Consider the following 12,723-nt stretch of genomic DNA (forward strand, 5'->3'; position numbering starts at 1 on the left):
CTTGATGGCCATCTCTTGCAAACAGAGTTCCTTCTTCAGCACAGATCCATCATTTGCACATGCCCATCTCCATCCATTGATCAACAAGATTCACTCTTTACAGCCAGCACTGCAGCTACAATTATAGTGTGTCATTCTCCTCAGTGTGTGATAAAGCTTATAACGCTTCCCCTACCTGCCTCAGGGTTTATAAAGCTACATGTACCTCTGCCCAGCCTGCAATTAAAAAAAGAAAATTGTCACTGCTCCTAATTAACCTATTTATAAACACACTAAGGAGGGTATGAGAAGGGTAAATGCTTTATTAAATACAGGGCAGGAAAGATCTAGAGACAGTCATTGATGATGTGTAATGATCTGCTCTGCTGTCTGCACAGGCAGACAGCTTTTTGACCATTTTGTAGGTCTGAGTGCTGCTCTGGTGAGGAATTTTCATCCACTTGGCATGCAAATTGCTTAGCTGCTTCCTTTGATGGCTTGCAGTATAAATACCATTTCCTCCCAGAATCCCTTGCTGGCCTTGATGGTTTGTTCCTGCTAACTTACCTTTGCTAATTGTTTGCTAAGTTTATCTTAGAGTAATTCCTTGGGACTGCACTAGCATTCCTTTTAGCGTAGTCAGGTTGTATTATCTGTATTGCCTTGTACTGTCTATCTGTTGCGATTGTCTTGTCGCCAGCGTCGGTCGACAGGAAATCGTTCTGTCTGTTGGGATCGCATTCGCCCTAGCGGTAGAGGAGGTGGTTCCTTCTGTATTCTGCCTTAGGGGTGCAAGCCAGAGCAGCGGTTGCTACTGGTAGCCCCATCTGTCTGTCTGTCTGGATCGCATTCACCCTAGCGGTAGTGGCGGTGGTTCCTTCTGTACTCTGTCTGGGAGTGTAGGCCAGAGCTGCGGTTGCTACTGGTTACTCCTTCTGTCTGTCTTGTCTGGAACGAACGCTTGCTGTAGGCTCGGTGAGGTAACCATTTAGCAAGCGTTCGCATTCTCTATTCATTTTCGTGTTACATTGGTTAGTTAGGGTTGGCGTGTTTTGTCTCTGTTGCATTTTTCGTGCGGAGACTGCGCCATTAGCGTGCTTTGTCGCTGTTGCACTTTTCGTGCGGCGACCGCGCTTAGCGAGTGCGTTTGTTATTTTCCTTGGCGTTCTGATCATTGTTATTTGCTGTGTCTTTCTTGCTACACTTGTGCTCTGTCTTTATTCGGTCTCGTGTCACTGTTGGCAATCGCCACTCTTGCGATTGCGTTCCCACTTGATTTCCGCTGTTGTGTGTTCACCGTTGCCGGGGGGCGACTAGATTGGTGGACACACATACATTCTGTCGCTGTGCTCACTCTCTCTCTCTGAGGGCTATCTTGCCCTGCATTGTTGCAATTCGTACAATTCCCATCTGGCATCTGTGGCAGTGCAGAGGGGTTGTTCCTCTGCACTCCACAGCTTCATCTGCCGGTGGGAATTTCCCTCTACAAGTGCATTGCACCAAGCTGGGTTCTGTCGTTTTATACGCTTGTGGAGGACTTCCGCAGTGTTAGCGCACATCTTGTGCGCTGACCACGGAGATAATTCCACAATCGTTACATGATGATGATGATACTTTAAGGTTCAGCTGCAGTGCTGGCCACAAAAAGTTCATCTCCGAGAGGATGTGCATAGAGACAGCTTTTTGCTCTCTTGAAAAGACTACCTGGTGCCTCTTCCTACCTCACCAAATATGGCTGTTGGAATTTTTACTGTTCTCTTGGATTTTATACCTTAGCCCTAGGGTTAGAGTTGAGCTAAACAGGCTTTGAAATATAATTCATAGAAATGCAGTTATTTAAAGGGACAGAATGCTAAAACTAAAGCTTTAAACATGAATTAAAGATGTCCGCTTCCATCCTCCATCATATTTAAAAAAATGTCAGCTTCCATATTCCTCTCAGTCTGTGCATCCTTCAAATCAAAAGTACAAAGGCTTGGAAGTGAACTTGCACCAAAATAATCATTTTCCCAGCCTTTGTAAAATATGACTTTATGACATTAAAATTTTAATACAGTGTAACAATAATGTAGCTAGAGCCGGATTTACCATAAGGCACTATAGGCACGTGCCTACAGGCCCCTGATGATGGAATGGCAGCCATAGCCGTCCTTTGACCTGAGCGACCGGAGCGGTCTCTCAGGGCGCCGGCTTCCAAGGGGTCGCCTATAGCTGGTTACCTATACTGAGGGAACCTACACCTGATTTTCTATACTGGGGGCACCTTTAGTTGGCTAATTTTACTGAGGGCACCAACACCTGGCTACCTATACTGGAGGCACCTACACTTGGCTACCTATGGGCGGGAGGGAGACCTTCAGCTGACTTCCTATACTGGGGGCACCTATGCTTGACAACCTATATTGAGGGCACCTACACATGAGATCCTATACTGGGGGCACCTATACCTGGCTACCTACCTATACTGAGTCTGGGGGCGTTTTTTTTTTGGGGGGGGGCGCACTGCGGCTATAATGCGTGGTGCAAATTGTCGGTGCTGTGCTATAATTCTAAATGGAGGAAGGCAAGGGGGGGGGGGGGGCGGCTAACTGTCCCACTGATTGTTTTTATTAATATTCCTGAAAGGTTCTAGTTTTCATTTTTAAGTATATTCTGGATAATGCACTCTCTCCATCCATTCGTGGTTATCAATAGTATTTTTTCTATTATACATATGTGACGTGTCACAGAGATCTGAGCATTTGGCGTGATGTGTCACAACATCAAAAAGGTTGGGAACCACTGGCCTAGGAGATATCTCAGGAGAAACCGTGAATTGCATATGGGCTTGTGTGCGTGTGTGTGCGTGCGTGTGTGTGCGTGCGTGTGTGTGCGTGCGTGTGTGTGCGCACATGCGCGAAGAGGATGGAGTGAAGGGGGGCCACAAAAATCAGCTTTCGCTCAGGGCGCTGTGAAACCTAGGTTAGTCTAGGGTGCCACATCTGTGCCTATAGGCTCCTGTGATGTAAATCCTGGCCTGGGTGTAACACTGAGCTGGCCGTTACCTCATTTAGTTCTGGGTATATTAGCATGAAGTAACATGACTGCGTAATCTGTCCTCCACTCTCCATTTATTTGGAGTGCGGAATGTCTGAGCTGTACCCCTGTATAGTCCGGGCCATTGTATGGCAAGAAGGCAGCTGATCTCATAAAACATCTGATTAATGATCTGCTTAACAAATGATCTTCCGTCACATTGAACAGGGGTTTCCGTGACCTCACTATGCTCATTACATGGAAAAGCTCTTCAGTGACTCCAGCGTGCTGAAGGCCAGATGAGCAATTAAATCATTAGCAGACTATGGTAAAAGCTGCAGTGACCCGTCTCGTTCTGTTAGCCGCATTTTTCCTGCTCCGTGCTTTGTCCTCTGCCATTACTGCCCACAATCCATTCTGCTATACATGAAGACCATCACTTTTTATCATACTGGAAATAACAGGGCCCCCTGCAAAAGTTTGCTTTGTACAACATTTTCCACCCCCAACTGAAAAAGACCGCAACTAGGAAAGTCCAAAGCTAAGGAGCTGTGGGCCGCGATGCAAGTTTTACAATGGGGCCCGCAAGCACTCTGTACATAACAATTGATACGTCGCACTAAAACCTGCCAATGGCAACTACAGTGTCAGAGGTGCAAGAAGGGAATGGGGAGCAGTTTGTTAATGATTACCACTATTCAAAGCACCTATAGAAAAGATTATTATGAGCACAGGACCAATAGAGCGCTAATACTACAGTTGAGAGTGGGCCCCTCTAGCCCAAGGGTCCCCGATGCAGTTGCTACCTCTGCACCCCCTATTGCTACGCGGTAAAGTAGATATGCGCTAGCGTTAAATCAGGCACTTCCGGAACTGTGTGCTGCAACATGGGAAGTATGAACTTCCCCATAGGCTATCATTAGGCTGCAGTAGCAGTGCATCAATTTACCGCAACTCGCTGCGCCAGTGGTGAAAGGGCCCTGAGGGTAATAATTGGGGGAGTTGCAGAGGTGCAGTGGAGCCATGTCAGTAAGGTTGTGTAGATACAGCCTCACTGTCTACTACGGAGTTCTACTTGCATTTGGATAAAAGTCCACCTCGTTTTTTACTTTGGTACTGTAAAGCTTCAACTTACACTGGTGTTTAATATATCCCCATTTAAAGTCCCCTGTGACACTGACAATCAGCACACTTGTTTAGTGATAAACGTGTCCCAAAACAAGTAATTCCCACTTACATTATTTGGCAGTGAACTCTCCCCTCTCCCACCTCCATCCACAATAAAATCCCCACTTTTATTGGGAACCCCCCTTTCCCCCTTGCACTAGTAGTCAAAAAGTCCCCTAAAAAAATCTTGGTGCACTTGGTGCACTTGTCAGTGAGACCATACCTCCATAATACTGTTGGTCAGTGGGTATCTGCCAATAAAGTCCCTTCATCATTGTTGGTCAATGTTTCCCACAATAAAGGACTTCTTATGCTGGTGGTCCCCCTATCCACTTACTGTACATTATTGGTACAATAGTGGAGGAAAAAAGAGGCAGTATTCACTTCAGCAGTGCGGCACACATGTGACGTCAGGGATCATATCACTGCTACAGGGACCATTTTGCATATCTTTTTAAAATTGGAAAGGCTACATACTCCCCTCTCTACCGCACCTTAACTCTCTCAGCCAAGCATCTATTCCACAGCCCTAATTTGCCTCTCCCCCTTCCCCTGTCAAATTGACGCACTGCTACCACACTGCAATGCAAACGTATGGGGGAAATCACCACGTTGCTGTGCAGTCCACCAGAAGTCCACGATCTGATGCGGCTCCAAAGCTACGTGCGGCCATCTGCGGCGACCTGGAAGTCATGTTAGTCTATGACTACACAGGGATTTTAAAACACTTACCGACGTAACCTCGCAGTGTGCATGTGCGGAAATTTATTTTTTACAATACACTTCCACACACATGATCACTTAGCCAGCAGGAAGTGAATGTCACTTAATGCTTGGCCAGATGCCAGGGGGAATATCGCGTAGTAACAGGACAGGACGAACACAGTGAATCCAGCGCAGGAGACTTGGGCGCACAGGGAGTAACTTCAGCGCTGTCAAAAGACTTTTAAAGCACAACAATTCGGCTTCCAGCAATTGCTGGAAGCCAAATTATTTCATTCCCCACCATCCATTGCGGGCTAGAGGGGGAATAGAATTTAACACGGCCGGGACTAGTGCAACAGCAGGATCAGCCATATACTGGCTGTATTCTGCGCCCAAGTCTCCCGTGCCGATTCCTCTTGTATGTGTAACAGGGTATTCCCCAAAGGCCTGTTTCTGGCGGTGCGGTGTGAAACCAGCCTAAGCCTTTGGCTGGGTCCCTGGCAAACACTGAAGCAGGACGCGGTATACTGCACATAAAGAGAGAAATCCAGGCACTGTCCTTAAAGTGACACTGAAGTGAAAAAAAACGTATGATGTAATGATTTGTATGTGTAGTACTGACAGTTAATAGAACATTAGTAGCAAAGAAAACAGTCTGATATTTTAATTTTTAGATATATAGCTTTTTTTTATAACTTTGCATAATTCTGTCATATTTGCAATTACACTGTGTTTTAAGCCATAAAACAAGCAGAGCCCATGACCTTTTCAACTTCCCTACAGTAAAAATCTTACCTAAATCTGTCTCTTGACTGTTTCTTTGATGTATAAGTGCTCCAGAAAACACAACGCAAGTTGGGTCAAAGAGCTCAGAAAGGCTCTTTTGCATAGATAACAACTCAAGTTTCTTAACTCTTCCTGTACTGGAAACAATATTAGACTCATATCTGTGCTGCTAATGTTTTATTTCTTAGCTGTACTACACATACAAATCATTATCTTGTAAGTTTATTTTCACTTTACATTCCCTTTTGGCTTTATTGTGTGTTGTCAGCAAACAATGTCCATAATGGCAGATGCCGGCATGACATCAGAGACAGGTGAAGGAGGTGGATACAAGGGTGGCGAGTGGATGGGGCATATTCAGTTTCCTGTCAGGGCTTCCTATTAGTCTGTTGATTTGAACTCATTTGGATCTTCAGTGATGAAGGATTCTTATTGGTCCAGATCATTAGACAAATTGGAAATGCCAGCAAGAAATGTAGAGATGTGATTGTTGGGGCTCCTATACAATTAGGTATTGCAGCAGTGTGGGTGGATGGTGGGTAAGTAAAATGAAGAGCTCAGAGGAATACATTTGGGATGGCTCGTATGACTTGGATTATGCCAAGGAACAGTAATAAAAACCGTATTACTTATATGTGTCATTATTTTATTAAGCTAAAACTGTTTTATCCAGAATGCACCAATCAGAATTACCCTTTTGGACAAATGGAATCTGAATGTGTGGGTCTGATTGGCAGTTGTGGAGAACAACGAGTCCCTTTTTAGCTTATGTTGATTAACCAAGTGTATTCATGCACCCTGCTATTATGAAGCTTCGGCATGGACTAAATTGTACCATTACCAGCGGTCCTTGCAGAATTATTAATAGCAAAGCATTGCCTGGAATTCCAGGAGGGAAAATGATGGAAGTAAGTGGCAGATCACTGACTTGACACTGATTAATGTTGACTTACATGACCCGGGGAATGGCGGCAGAGGCGTTTGGCCTTGCGGTCGGAAACAGTCAGGTCTTGAGCTGAATCTAAATATAAAAAATTATTTTATTAGCACTTCTCAAATAGCAGTATAACGACCCGGCGGGGAAAATTTCAGCTGCAGGTGGTGACAATGACTTAATATAACATGACACCTCATCAGCCAAAGCTCTCCCGGACCACCCGTCACTCACACATCACACTGACCATTCCAGGACCCCAGCTGTGGAAGGGAAGAGCAAGTCCACCACGTGCATCACACTTCTCATTAAGTGTATACATATTTATAAAGTGGTGACTGACTCAACCAGCATTACCTCCTGTATCTCACATCTCTCATTAACCCTTTATATTACCTGTAGGCCAAAAAACAGTTTCCTCAGTCTGATTATACCATCAAGGGATGTGTGATGAAGGAATCTGGAGAGTTAGCAGTTTAGTCCCAGGTACAAAAACCAGTATTGACTAACATGAAATAATCTCTGAAGAAGTGGTCTAAACAAGTTTTTTCTGTATATTAATGACGGCTACACACTGCAAATCCGTTTTCCGATTCCGATTTTCAATTCTGATTTTCCCTGAATACATTCAACAGAAAAACGGATCAAAAAAGGCAGCATGCAGTAAAGATTAAAAATCGGAATCGGCTTTTGAAAAACGATAAAAAAGCTGAATCGGAATTGCATGCAGGGTGCAGGGAGCCTAAATATAACAGTAAGCAAAGGGACAGTTAAGTAAATTAACTGATCAACTTAGGCAGGGGACACACAAGTTTAAGATCCTGTTTTCTCATATGTAATTTTCCGCATTCATTTGCATTTTTCTATATTGAGGCAATCATAGGCAGGGGACAGTTTTGTGCTAGCAAGTTTTTTTGCACGATTTTGGGGTTTCCACCACTCTGCAAACACGTATGCAATCCCATTTTTTTTGTACACAATTTTCAACATTTATTTATTACAGCGAAATATATTGCTATTGGGAACGCATGCGTGAGGTAGAAAAAAACAGAAAGCTGTTTGATCCTAAAACGTGGGTAAAAAATGTGCAATAGTAAAACGAACAAATGCCCCCCCAAAAAAAAATACAGGTTCTTGAGCATGCTATTGGCTTCAATGACAAGTGTGTTGGTGCGTATTGCTTTTATTTGTAATAAGCAAAAGTGCTTTCTGTAATCACCCATAGACCATTGTGACATGCCAGGAATGTTATGTATCCACGCACACCTTCTGATTGTTTAGAATTTTTTTCCTCAGCTGGACACGGTTTTCAATCCAGCTGCACCATCTTTGCGTTACTCCTTGTCTATCGTACTTACTAGCACTATATGATTGCCAGTATATGATTTCATGTCTTGCAGGTCAATGTTCCAGCCACATGAAGTAAAATAAGAACTCCCCATAATGCTCTCCAAGCAGGGTCCCCTCCATCTCCTCCCTGCACAGCTCTTATTTATTCCGGGCACACGTGCTGCTTTCACCTCACGCTTATCTCTTATTAGATTTGCACCCTGGGAGCAGAACGAGGCGCATTAAGCGGGACTGCGCGGCTGCCCTGGGGAGCGAAGAGATGGATAGATGTGCCAACCATTGTCTCCTCAATGGATTTGCTATTTTATTCCCTTTAAACATTTTCCATTTGAAATGAACTAAGCATTTTATCTGCGAATACATCTCCCTGCCAGTAATATCACCAGATCAGATCACCGGCACATCTGTCTCCTGTCTGTGCCGCGCTTCAATTTTCCCCAGCCGCCTGAGCCTGGCCACGCTGCTTCCATCTCAGACAGGATGATTTTAGCTTTCTCTAGCACTGCTAAAATTCAACACTGATCTGCCAGGAGCCCAGAGCAAGCCCACATTTCTTGATAAGGCTAGAATGTCATATAATTCCCCGCTGATATTTATGCATCATTATCACATCTCCCAACTTTTTTGAAATTGGAAATACTGAAAAAATATTTAGGCACAGAGCATCCCCAGTAAAGAATGCACCATAAAGAATGCATAAGCAATAAACTATTTTTTAATGCATGCACAGGTGAAGCAGTTCATTTGGGTGCTGCAGGTGCTTGAGAGGGGGGATGCTAGGGGTAGGCATCGGGGGGCTTAGATTTAGGCATCAACTGGAGGGTATTCTTAGGGGTAGGCATTGGAGAGGGGTGGTTAGGTTTAAGCATTGTGGGGAAAGGGGTTAGGTTTAGGCATCAGCAGAGGGGAGGGCTCTGTGTAGAGAATAAGGTTAGGTCGGGTTATAGTAAAATAGTGGTAAAATTACCGCTATTTTACTATTGGAATAACATACTGATCCCTAGTAGAATATTCTACTTTTAGCTTTTCCAGGCACCCAACATTTTTTGTGGCACCCATTTTATATGTACACTCCACAGGTATGGTCACAAAAGAACAGTAAACAGAAAAATTCACTGCATTTTAAAATAGCCAATGCAGTAAATTAGAGGTTGTATTTTATATGCATTTACACTGGTAGTAGTTAAATAAATGTATAGTTTTAACCCCAGTTTTGTAACAATACAGTGATATGTTCGTACTCAGTAAACCTGATGTGTTAAGCAAAAATAACTTTATTTATACAAAACTACACAGGTGACCTGAAGTAGGGACAACTAAGAAGTAAACGGGTTTGGTCAGTAAGATTAAAATAAAGTTGATAAGGGAAATATTATGCAAATTCACTTCTCTTTTATATGCAGCATTTTCAGTTGCATAGAGTTATGGTGTGTACACACTTGAAAGATAATCAGAATCAGAATCAGAATCAGTTTTATTTCGCCAAGTACAGCAAGAGCTATAATCGGAATTATTTGTGGTACACATGGCATAGACAGAGTAGAGACACACAAACACATGCAATTTGAAATACAGTAGTCAGATAGACAGATAGTGATGCCGGTAAATGCTAGTAAAGGCCCCCCTTTCCGGATTGAGACCGGGGACCAGCTGACCTCCCGGCAATTAGAAAAGCAGGCCGGACCGGGGATGGTCAGAGTTCAGTGACCGAACGGCTTGGGGGAAGAAAGTGTTCTTCCGCCTGGTGGTTTGGGCTGGTATAGTCCTGTAGCGACGGCCCAACGGGAGGAGCTTGAAGTAGTGGTTGCCAGGGTGAGAGGGGTTACGGGAGATCATGGTGGCCCTCTTCCTCAACCTAGCGGAGTGGAGGAGGTCAAGAGGTGGAAGAGGAGACCCGATGATTCTCTCTGCATCAGCTATGACCCTCTGCAGTTTATGCTTATCACTTGCCGTGGCGCCCGCGTACCAAACAATGACTGAGGAGCAGAGGATGGATTCTATGGTGGCAGTATAGAAGCTGGTCAGCAGTTCCCTGGGCATGCCAAATCTCTTCAGTTGGCGCAGGAAGAACAACCTCTGCTGGGATTTCTTTTGAATTTTTGTGGTGTTTTGCCCCCATTTCAGGTTATTGGTGAGAGTCGTGCCGAGGAACCGAACCGATGACACCGTAGAGACTTCTGTTCCTCCAATGAGGACAGGTGGGAGGGGGGGAGGGTTCCTCCTGAAGTCTACAACTAGTTCAACAGTCTTTGCTGTGTTGAGAACTAGATTGTTCACCCTGCACCAGTTGCATATTCTCTCGACCTCGCTCCGGTATTCGTGCTCCCCGTTGCTTCCAATTAGGCCAATAATAGTGGTGTCGTCTGCAAATTTGATGACCTTCACGGAGTCAGCGGATGAGATGCAATTGTTGGTATAGAGGGAGAATAGTAGAGGTGACAGAACACAGCCTTGTGGAGCCCCGGTGTTGGTGGTTCGAACACTGGAGTAGTATTTGCCGAGCTTCACCTGTTGCGTTCTGTTAGTCAGGAAGTCCTTGATCCATGCTCGGAGAGTGGGATCAACTCCGAGCTGGGTCAGGTTGGTGATCAGGATGTCAGGGAAGATCGTGTTAACGCTGAGCTAAAGTCTAGGAACAGGATCCTGGCATAGGAGGCCGGGCTGTCTAAGTGCTCAGTGATGTGTGCCACGCTGACATTGATGGCATCCTCCACGGATCTGTTTGCCCTATATGCAAATTGGAGCGGGTCTAAAAGGGTGTCCGTGGACCTCTTCAGGTGGGCAAGGACCAACCGCTCAAGGAGCTTCATGATGTTAGAGGTTAGGGCCACTGGGCGGAAGTTATTATGCTCAGTACTGCCTGGTTTTTTAGGGACTGGTACAATTATAGACCTCTTGAAGCAGGTGGGGACTGTACCATCAGATAATGACTGCTTGAATAAGGAGGTGAGCACAGAGGCTAGCTGATCGGCACAGGTTCGCAGGCAGACAGACGACACTCCGTCCGGGCCGGAAGATTTCCTGGGGTTCAGCTTCCGGAGATGCCGGAGTACATCTGATTCCTTAACAGCGCTAGGAGCCAGGGCGCCAGGTACACCCGAGGTTGATTCGGATTTGCCCACGGGCTGGTTGGGATGTTGCTCGAACCTGCAGTAGAACTCGTTTAGCTCCTCCGCCAGTCGAGGGCTCGGGGTCGCCGTTTGGGATGCTGGTTTGAAGTTCGTGGCAGCTCTCAGGCCCTTCCATACTTCCCGTGTGTTGGTGGACTGGAGGCAGAGCCCCAGTTTCTCAGCGTAGGCCCTCTTTGCCGATCGCAGTTCTCTTTTCAGGGCGAGCCTAGCCTCTCTGAAATCCTCTAAGGAGCCAGACCTGTGCGCCTCCTCTTTGCGTTTCCGAAGTCGGCGAAGCCTGTCGTTGAACCAAGGCTTGTTTTTGGGGTAGACCCTGAAGGACTTGGATGGGATACACACTTCCTCGCAGAAGGTAATGTAGGATGAGATGTTCTCGGCCCATTCATCAAGGGTGGGTGCCTTCAGAGCCGTCCAGTCGGTGGTTTCAAAGCAAGCTTGGAACCCCAGTTTGGCGTCCGCTGTCCATTTTTTCACGGTTTTGGTGATGGGCTTAGAAGTCTCCAGGAGCCTCCTGTAGGTGGGCATCAGGTGTATTGTGTTGTGGTCAGAGTTTCCCAGGGGGGCTCCCTGGATAGCCTTGTAGGCGTTCTTGTGGACCGTGTAGCAGTGGTCCAGGGTGTTACAGTTCCTGGTAGGGCAGGAGATGTGCTGCTTATAGAGGGGCCTCACGTGCCGAAGGTTCGCCTTATTGAAGTCGCCCAAGATGATGAACAGGGCCTCTGGGAGGGCTGTTTCCCACCGCGAGATACAGTCGCTGAGTACATGCAGGGCGGTCTTGGAGCATGCATCGGGTGGAATGTAGACTCCAACGAGGACAAGTGAAGAGAATTCCCTCGGGGAGTACCGGGGCCTGCAGTTTATGGCAAGGAGCTCAATGTCTGGGGTGCAGGCCTTGTGGAGAGTGGTGGTGTTTGAGCACCAGGAGGTGTTTATGTAAAAGCAGATTTCTCGTTTTCCCAGAGAGGGCTGCGTCACGGTCTGCTCTTAGGAGGCTGTAGCCTGGTACCTGTAGGGAGTCGTCAGGGATGCTGTCGCACAGCCAGGTCTCGGTAAAACAGAGAACAGGGGAGTTTCTGCTGATCTGGGGTTTGCTGTCGAGAAGGAGGAGCAGCTCGTCCAGTTTGTTGGGGAGTGAGCAGACGTTTGCTAGTAGGATGGCAGGGACAGGCGAGCGTAGGCCTTTCCTTTTTAGTCGGACCTGGGCCCCCGCCCTCCTTCCTCTGTGGCGGCGTTTGTTTGATGCTCGCTTGGTAGAGAGGTATTCGATGTGTGCGGTGACAGCATTCCACAGGGGAGAGCCCGGTATTGGGTTGGGGCTGTCCGGGGGTTCCCATTCAAGAATGGCTTCTCTGGAGAGGGTGGCGGTCCGTTTCACGCCCATTCCTCAGTAGGTGGCACCGTGTGCAGCCCAGGTAGGAGGGTTAAGCAGGCAGCACAGTGGCGGCTTGGCACAGAGGCGGCGGCCTGGCACAGTGCGTGGCCTGAAACCAAAGGGCGAGGGGGGGGGGCTGCCCGGCGCAGACTATGGCACAGATATGGTGCGTGTGGAACGGTGCAGGCGGCACAACCCAGACCGACACAGTTGGAGGGTATGGGGCGGGCAGCACTTCCAGGTGTGGGGCACAAGTAGGTGGACTGAAGCAGACGGCACAGCTC

The 12,723-nt window shown here is 46.7% G+C and overlaps 1 protein-coding gene and 1 long non-coding RNA gene across 3 annotated transcripts in view; one reads left to right on the forward strand and one right to left on the reverse strand.

Annotated features, from left to right (window-relative positions):
• Positions 1-12,723, forward strand: part of NTM (neurotrimin) — a 1,373,850-nt gene that overhangs the window by 434,984 nt on the left and 926,143 nt on the right. The gene's annotated exons all lie outside the window — the stretch shown is intronic.
• LOC137522647 (uncharacterized) lies at positions 3,182-7,301 on the reverse strand. Its single transcript, XR_011022379.1, has 3 exons — positions 6,983-7,301; positions 6,606-6,673; positions 3,182-3,411 (listed from the first exon to the last, which is right to left on the reverse strand). It is a non-coding gene; the product is annotated as an uncharacterized lncRNA (long non-coding RNA).

This window comes from Hyperolius riggenbachi, chromosome 6, assembly GCF_040937935.1.
Source record: "Hyperolius riggenbachi isolate aHypRig1 chromosome 6, aHypRig1.pri, whole genome shotgun sequence".
NCBI classification, from domain to species: Eukaryota; Metazoa; Chordata; class Amphibia; order Anura; family Hyperoliidae; genus Hyperolius; species Hyperolius riggenbachi.